The sequence below is a fragment of the Conger conger genome, chromosome 5 (assembly GCF_963514075.1).
Source record: "Conger conger chromosome 5, fConCon1.1, whole genome shotgun sequence".
NCBI lineage: Eukaryota > Metazoa > Chordata > Actinopteri > Anguilliformes > Congridae > Conger > Conger conger.
This window is the reverse complement of record NC_083764.1, coordinates 34,263,702-34,272,361: the sequence shown is the minus strand read 5'-3', so window position 1 is coordinate 34,272,361 and position 8,660 is coordinate 34,263,702.

Here is an 8,660-nt window from a genome sequence, read left to right as displayed (position 1 = left end):
TTATATTTTTTTACAATTATTATAATGTCAGAAATTACCAGTTATCATACATATCTGGTGTTGTGCCAGCTATGTCCACTAGAGGGCCAGGAAGTATTGCCAAATACACCATTAACAAGTGTGGTTTCCCAATTTAACAAGATTTATTAACAGAACAATTAAATGTATGAAGCACAAACATGAAAATAATAGTCTCTATGCGCACACTATTACCTGTTGTTCTAGCCAGCTGTCCAACCTCGTGTGCCATCCATTAAAGGGGGTGTATCGTGAGCGATAGTTCCGGTATACTGCTCCCTATTAAATAGAACAGAGAAAGCTAAATATAAACACATAATGTTGAAGCCTGGATTCAAAATGTGTTCTTCATGGTTTAAATACACGGCTATATACTGAATACGATCGGATTTAAGTTCGTAAAAAGTCGCCGAGAACTCAGCCTCTCATAATGCTTTCCATTTCACAGTGATGAAATTTCTACACTTGGACCGTCCCAATGAAACCACAGTGTGGCTGTATTCATGTATTGTCCAAGCAATTTAAAAAATCTGACTTAAGTGGCATGATTCTGATGCCGTCTATGATGAAATCCACTAGCATAGCACTTAGCAGTATACCAGAAATGCCATTCAACGGGACTTCCACTTTACCTCCCTATAGTGCTATTAGCAGAGAGACTTGCATTTTACCAGATGATGAAATAATTATAACAATAGCCTAATAATAAGTTGGTAAAATCTAGTTTTCTTAGACGCTTAGTTGGCTAGTTGCTATAAGCACACGCCTGGTCAATCATTGAGTCCACGCTTCATACTGATGTTCTTTCTTTAGCAACGTCAGAAATCTTGGAACACCGTGAAAACTGAAATGTAAAATTCAATTGTTTCAATACGTATTCTCAATAATAACTCAATATCATATTCTCAATAATAACTCAGTATCACAAACATATTCAGTGTCTCTCAGATTTGGAACTTTCACATGACTGTCACAATTACATTACTATCACTCTTCCAAAGTAACCCCAATTCAAAGGCAATTTCAGTTGCCTACTCCTATTCACAGACATTTCTGCACCAACAGAAATGAGGTCAGTAGCTACAAGGATCGCGAGGTAAGTATAAGCTGAAACGAACGTGCACCAGCCTTCTGGTAGCTCATGCATCCCCAAGGTAAGTATTTACTAACGTCAACATACAGCGTAAAAGTTTCACACCACACATCATTTTGATTCATTGCTCTAACAAAAAAGGCCGATATAATGTGCAACAAAACATAATTTTCAATTTACTGTGTGTGCTTTTGACCAGCTGTAGAATTATGACGGTAAGCTTTCCCTCTCTCTCGTCTTCCGTATACCGCGCTTTGTGCTCTACCCGCCTCTATAGAATTAACATCCGGGTTACACCTACAAAGCAATTCATACGGCGTTATTTACACTCCCAACAAATTACCCTTTGATTTATAAAATATTATATTGGATGTACCACACACATTACTACAATAAATCAATGGTAATTTCAGAATACCCTTGAATTAATTTAGAGCACCTAACTTGAGGGACAGGGCTTTTCGCTGCTTTCTACTGGAATGACTCATTTCTAGATGTGACGTTTAACAACGGATGGTTCACTAACTTTCTCTCACCTATCTGTGTGGTAGCTTTTCGCACAAGTCCCCCATCATCCTTATATATGTCAAGAACCCGGGCAAGTTTCCATTTTCATAGCAAGGAACATCTTCTTTGATGATGACGATATCACCGACTTTCACATTTCGTCTTGGGGCATGCCATTTCTGCCTAAGAGTAATGCCGGCAAGATATTCTTATCTCCATCTGCACCAAAACTTTTCCGACAAATATTGCACCGCCTCCACCTTTTTCTGGCATATAAGTCCTCCTTAACAAATTTACCTGGTTGGGGCAACGGGACTGAGGATTTCATTGTGAGTAGTTGGTTGAGTGTTAGTGGCTCCAGGCTTGTGGGATTATTGATACTATTCACAGTGAGTGGCCGGCTATTTACAATTGATATAGCTTCATAAAAGAATGTCCTCAGAGAAGCATCATTCAATCTTCCAGCACTCTGTGCAAGGACTGAACCTAGTACACTCCTCACTGTCCTTATCTGCCTCTCCCAAACACCTCCTACATGACTTGCGTCAGAAGTCACACTGTTTTTCCGCCAGAAATGCGTCCACACTCTCTTTGTCCAGTTCCTTCAGAGTTCTTTCCAATTCATTTCTGGCTCCAACAAAAGTGGATCCCTGGGGCCTCATTTATAAACGTTGCGTATGCAAAAAAGAATGCGTACGCCACTTTCTAAGCAAACTTTGGCATTTATAAAAAACGAACTTGACGGGAAAATGTGCGGTCCTCCACGGAAACTCTGTGCCATGCGTACGCACATTAACTGGAGAAATTAGAAACTGCGACTCCGATGGCAATGGGATGAAACGCGAGAAATGGTGTGAAATTGATACTGTTGTGTCCTGTGCCTTTAATGCTCGTGACGTAACACCAGGAAAACGGGAAGTGAAACAGGATGTAAAAAGGTATAAAGATTTGCCGGGAGTTGTGGCTGGGTATGGCTGCTGTAAGGACGTGCTGTATTGTTGTATAAGTTGCTGTATAAGTTGTAAAGTGTTGTATTGTTGAATCTCGCTATACGGGTTCTCTCCCTTCCTAAGTGCAACACAACATTTGGCGACGAGAGAAGTCGAAAATGATACACAACAGATACCACTGTGTAAAATAAATCGAAATATTACCTCTCACGTATCATATATGAAGAGTTCATTTGCAAAAACGGATAAAAGCCTCTCTTACAACGAATAAACAAACAGCTGTTTGATTGATGTTCCCTGGTGTAACAGGTGAAAAATTGCCTGAGTCCGAGGTGGGATTTGAACCCCGGCCTCTCATTTGTCCAAATTATTTGTTGAACGAACGCGTTACCAGTCAGCTAAAGACGAACTCGCCTCTAGCCAAGGGCAACAACGTTCTTTTGAATTTGAGGGTTATGTCATCGGGGAGTGTTGTCGAGGTAATCTGCTACCAGCCTTCGCTGGCCAGCCATGTGTAGGTGTAGAGCTCTACGATGGTCACTACGGCTCGAATCCGCCCTTTGCCAAACCATGACATAAATAATGGAAACTATTTCCTTGTAGAATTGTCCCATAATCATGTTTGTTGTGTCATTATATCTCCAGCTCCATTTCACTATGGATAGGAAATCCTTTCTGCCATCATTCTACTTAATAGTTATCTCAAATACAATTAAGGTATTTGGCTCTGTCCCCCACTGTTCACTCTGAACAATATGGGATATGCAATTTGTTTTAAGTACATTGTTTTTAATGGCTGTTATTGTAACTCTGTAAATGTTTAAATTTTTTAATTTTATTGTTTCAAATTGTTAAAATTAGGGATACGTTACGGCCCCCTGCTCTGTGCTACTTATTCTGGCGTTACTTCACAGGTGCCTTGTTGGCGGAGCACCAGGTCATTTGCGCAATTGGAAGCACCTGTGACCAGATGTTAAAATGTACCTGACTCTTGTCTGAAGGAGGGAACTCTCTTCCCACGTACCTGTTGGTTCTTTTTGGGTTTGCATTAGACAACATTGCTTCAGCATACTTTTCACACATCCACTCACTCACACTACTGATGCAACTGACTTTCACACTACACATTTTTGTTAACTGGTTATTTCAAATAAATTTGACCTTGTTTTTTAAATGCGTCAGTGTGCGTCTCCCTCTTTGTCACGGCCAATGAGCCAGGTCGTGACAGATAATGAAGTACATCATTTAATATCTTCTAATCCTGACAAACTTTACATTCAAATGAATAATATCAAGCAGGAAATAAAATGAAAGGCAGGCAGCTGGTTGGATTGGGTAAAAGTTTTTATGGCAACTGAAGGAGAACAATATTTACAACTTGTCTACTATCCATGCACACAGATACAGACAATTGCCAAAATATCCACTCACTGAGAACTTTATTAGGAACACCTGTACACCTACTTAGTCATGCGATTACCTAATCGTGGCAGCAGTGCAATGCATAAAATCATGCAGATATGGGTCAGGAGCTCCAGTTCATGTTCATATCCACCAATAGTGATTTTGACTGTGGCATGATTGTTGGTGCAAGGTACGAGTATTCCTGTAACTGCTGATCTCCTGGGATTTTCATCCACAACAGTCTCTTGAGTTTACTCATAATGGTGCGAAAAACAAACAAACATTCAGTGATCGGCAGTTCTGCAGACGGAAATGGCTTGAGGATGAGTGAGGTAACGGAGAAGGTACAGACTGGTCTAAGCTGACAGGGAGGTGACAGTAATGCAAATAACTGCACATAACATCAGTGAACAGATCTCTGAACACACAATGCGTCAAACCTCTAAGTGGATAGACTACAGCAGCAGAAGACCTAATACATCTAATAAATACCCAATAAAGTGAGTGTATATTTTCAAATAGAACATGCAAAATATGTAACTGAGGTGAAGGGTATAGCTCATTAAAGTACAGAACCGTATAAACATATTTACACTTACACAATGAGGCAACATAAAAGTAGTACAGTAGTATGTATGTGAAAATAGCAGTGTATAACAATATGTGGAAAGTTCTACATTAGATGTAGAACTGACATTACATCACTACTGACATTAGATCAATGATTGCAATTTATTACATACACAAAAAAAGATTACAATGTTATATAGAGTGCCATCTGTAATGTTTAGGACAAAGACATTTTTTTATTTGGCTCTGTTCTCCACAATTTTAGATTTGTAATCAAAAATGCATATTCTCAGGAAATATTGAAGGGCATGTTTACAGACTTTGGTTTCACCATATTGAAATTACAGTGTGTTTTATATATAGTAACAATAAACATCATATTTTTCTCAGCTTTTTCTTGCCTTTGGTTTGTATTATTGTTGGCATTAAACATGAGGGCCAGAATGTCCAAATTCCAATGAATGTCAAGGAAGCCATTATGAGACTGAAAAATTAAAATAAAAAGTCTGTAATGTCTGCTTTGTTATGCCAAACCTTAGGTGTAACAAAATCAACTGTTTGGAACAGCATTAAGGAGAGAGAACATGTAATGGGGCATAGGGCATGGCAAGCCAAGTAAGACCTCTACAGCTGATAGCTGAAGAATTCTCATCATAATGAAGAAAAATCCCAAACATGTGTCCAACCGATCAGAAACACCCTTCAGGAGGCAGGCGTGGATGTGTCAGAGACTACTGTCCACAAAAGACCACAGTCATGTCTCAGTGGGTCACAGACTTCAACCAGTCATGCAGACAGAAAATATGCAGTAAACATGACTGTAATTTACATCACATAAATATGTCCCAAACATTATGGTGCCCTGAAATGCGGGATTATGTATAAAAAGTGCTGTCATGTCTACATGGTGAAACCAGAATGCATAAAAATACCCTTTAATAAAATATGAGAACTTGCACTTCGAATCGTTTGTTTATGAATATAAAATTGTGGTGTACTGAGCTAAATTAATGTTTTTATCCCAAGCATTACGGAGGGCATTGCATATTACAATTCTTATGAACATATAAACACAACAACAGCAACAAAAATATCAACGAAAAAAACTATATATTGTTGTTTGTAACAATATTAGCATGGTGGATATGCATAGGTATTAAAGGAGACTGGGCTTGGGACTGGGGCAGTTGGAATAGCCAGGGCAGGAGGGAAGGTGAAGGCTGGGTCTCCTGAGGTACTGGTATTGTTCCGATTTTGCCAAGGACTTCACAGACCTCTTCGGATGTACATCTGCGCCTACCTGGGAGAAAATATAGACGCCTCCACATGCTGATCACCTGGAGATATCAAAGTAACGTTAGTTATCAAATGTATGAAAGTAACCAAGAGACCTATACTAATTATACTGTGTGCCTAATTATACTGCAATGCCTGGCATTACAGTCATTGTTGTACTAAACAAAGAAAAAACAGAACAAAAAGTATATGTATTTACTGTACATTCATATAATTTAAGGTAACATGGGTGTAAATATTGTATAATATAATAATTGTGGAAACTGCTCTATTATTTAAGTACTTAGCTGGGCAACTACATAATATGGGCAAGTTAACAACAACAACAATAATAATAATAATATATTAATGGAAAATAAAGGAACATATACCAAGATGTCTGAATGACAGTAAGTTAGGCCAATGTCAATAAACAATTGCCAGTGAAATACGAGCAACAATAATACATTTTATGTCTAAACCTTCACGAATCAAACGTGTATACAAATTGTCAATACTATTAATGACGGTGATATTTTAAAACCGTAATGTGATAGCATGCTAATGTAGCTGGCTACGACGTTGAGAAGCAGACATGCAGAGACATTATCCCGTTTACCTGTAATTTTCCCACATAAAAAAACGAACAATTGGAACATTCAAAATAACAATAATACATCGGGAATACCTCAACAACATGAATATCATTCGAGGACCCGTTAATGCCAAAATAATTATCTAAATAAGACTTACCAAAAGGAGCCCATGGATAAGAACTTCCGTTGAAAATGAATGGGAAAAGTTAAGGAATCCGCGCTGTAAGGACGTCATTGGTTTTTCTCGGAACAGCGCCGCGATTTTCACTGCACATCCGTGCTTACTAGCGAACTAGCTGAGCTAACCATGTTACACTGGAATGCCCAAAAAATATGATTTAGGATGATAAATATAAACGGAGATGTTGTTGTAAAATAATCCCTCAAATATGTAGACGAATTGTTAAACAATACTTCATGTTATTAAATGTATTCTCATAAATAATATGGTGAACAGTCGGACAAATTACGCTGCACTGATGCCGTTTACAATGCGTCAGTCGGGCAGATACGAGTGCATAGTTTCATATATTGTTATCATATTCATATATTATGTTTTATAATGTGTTTATTGTTATGGATTTTTGTTCATTTTATCTCTTAATTTTGTAACTGTGTTTTCAATGGTGCTAGACAAATAACGTGTATTATTATCATTATTATTATTATTATTATTATTATTATTATTATTATTATCATCATCATCATCGTCATCATCACATTCGTTGTGCAGAACTGTTTGTCATTTACAATCAATCAGGATAATTCCCACACCTGTAGCTTTTCAGAGGCAATCAAATGGCTGAAATCCCTTTTCTTGGCCTTCTTTGAAGCGTTTGCCATTGTCGTCTTCGTGAAATGCATATTCATTAGGGGTGTTTCACTGCCTATTTATAGGCAACTGTGGGCGGGACATGAAGCTGGCAAAGGTGCGCTACATTTAGAGTTGATTGTGATTTATAAAGGAAAACTGGCATGGGACGTGCATATGCACTGTTTTATAAATCAGAATATTTTTGTGCGTACACACGTCCTGGGTTTCATGCTTACGCAACCTTTTGACGTGAATCCTACGCACAGTTTTATAAATGAGGCCCCTGGTCTAGTCTAATTTGTCTGCTCCTTAGATGGCTATGGAACACCGTTAGGCATTGATGAATGCATCAGTCCTCAAGTCCTCCAATATCTCGATGTAAATTGCTCTGGAGCAAAGGCCCATGAAAAGGAGACCATACGGTTTTTGTTCCTTGTGACTCTGCTTGATGTAAAAAGGACCAAAACAATCCATACCATAGTAGGAGAACAGTGGTGAGGGATCGATGCGATCGGTTGGTAGATCTGCCATTCGTTGCTTTTCTATGGGTCTAGGTTTCCTGCAGGTGACACACTGCCTTATGTATTTGGCTACTGCCCTGCTGCCACCAATAATCCAGTAACCATTTGCTCTGACTTCATTCAGGGTTCTTGTGGCAGTGCTTTCCTCAATCGTCCTCCTACTCTAAGTATACCATCATGGAGGACTGGATCAAGCTGGTAGAGTTTTTGCGTGGAAGCTTTCCAGATTTCTGGCTCAGGATGTGCAGCTCTTCTTTGAAAGCCTCTTGCTGCACGAGTTTGATGAGAGTAAATGCAGCTCTCCTTTTCTCTTCCACGTTTAGAGGTTCTGCCTTTTTTGTCCTCTTAGCCAGTTGATGAACGCGTGCAACAACGTTCACGGCAGTGGACCATTTTGAGAATCGTGACAGTCGCTCTAGAAAACAGTCCTGCCTTTCAGCCACTGTATTCAGCACTTGCGCTACCTTGACCTCAGGGTCTCCTACCAGCAGCTCTGAAGTTCCTTACTTGGTATATAATTCTCTTTCCCATAGGAACTTGGGTCCTGAGAACCAGTTTGAGTTGATTAGCTCTGCTACTTTGAGGCCCCTTGAGGCATGATCTGCTGGCATCTGAGAAGTGATGCAGTTCAGTTCTCAGGGGTGACAATGGCTCAGGTGGTAAGAGCAGTCGTCTGGGAGTCGGAGGGTTGCCAGTTCGAATCCCACCCTGGGTGTTTCAAAGTGTTCTTGAGCAAGACACCTAACCCCCAAATGCTCCTGACGAGCTGGTTGGTACCTTGCATAGCAGCCAATCGCTGTTGGTGTGTGAGTGTGTGTATGAATGGGTGAATGAGAAGCATCAATTGTACAGCACTTTGGATAAAGGCGCTATATAAATGCCAACCATTCATTCAACATCTTTTGAAGGTTT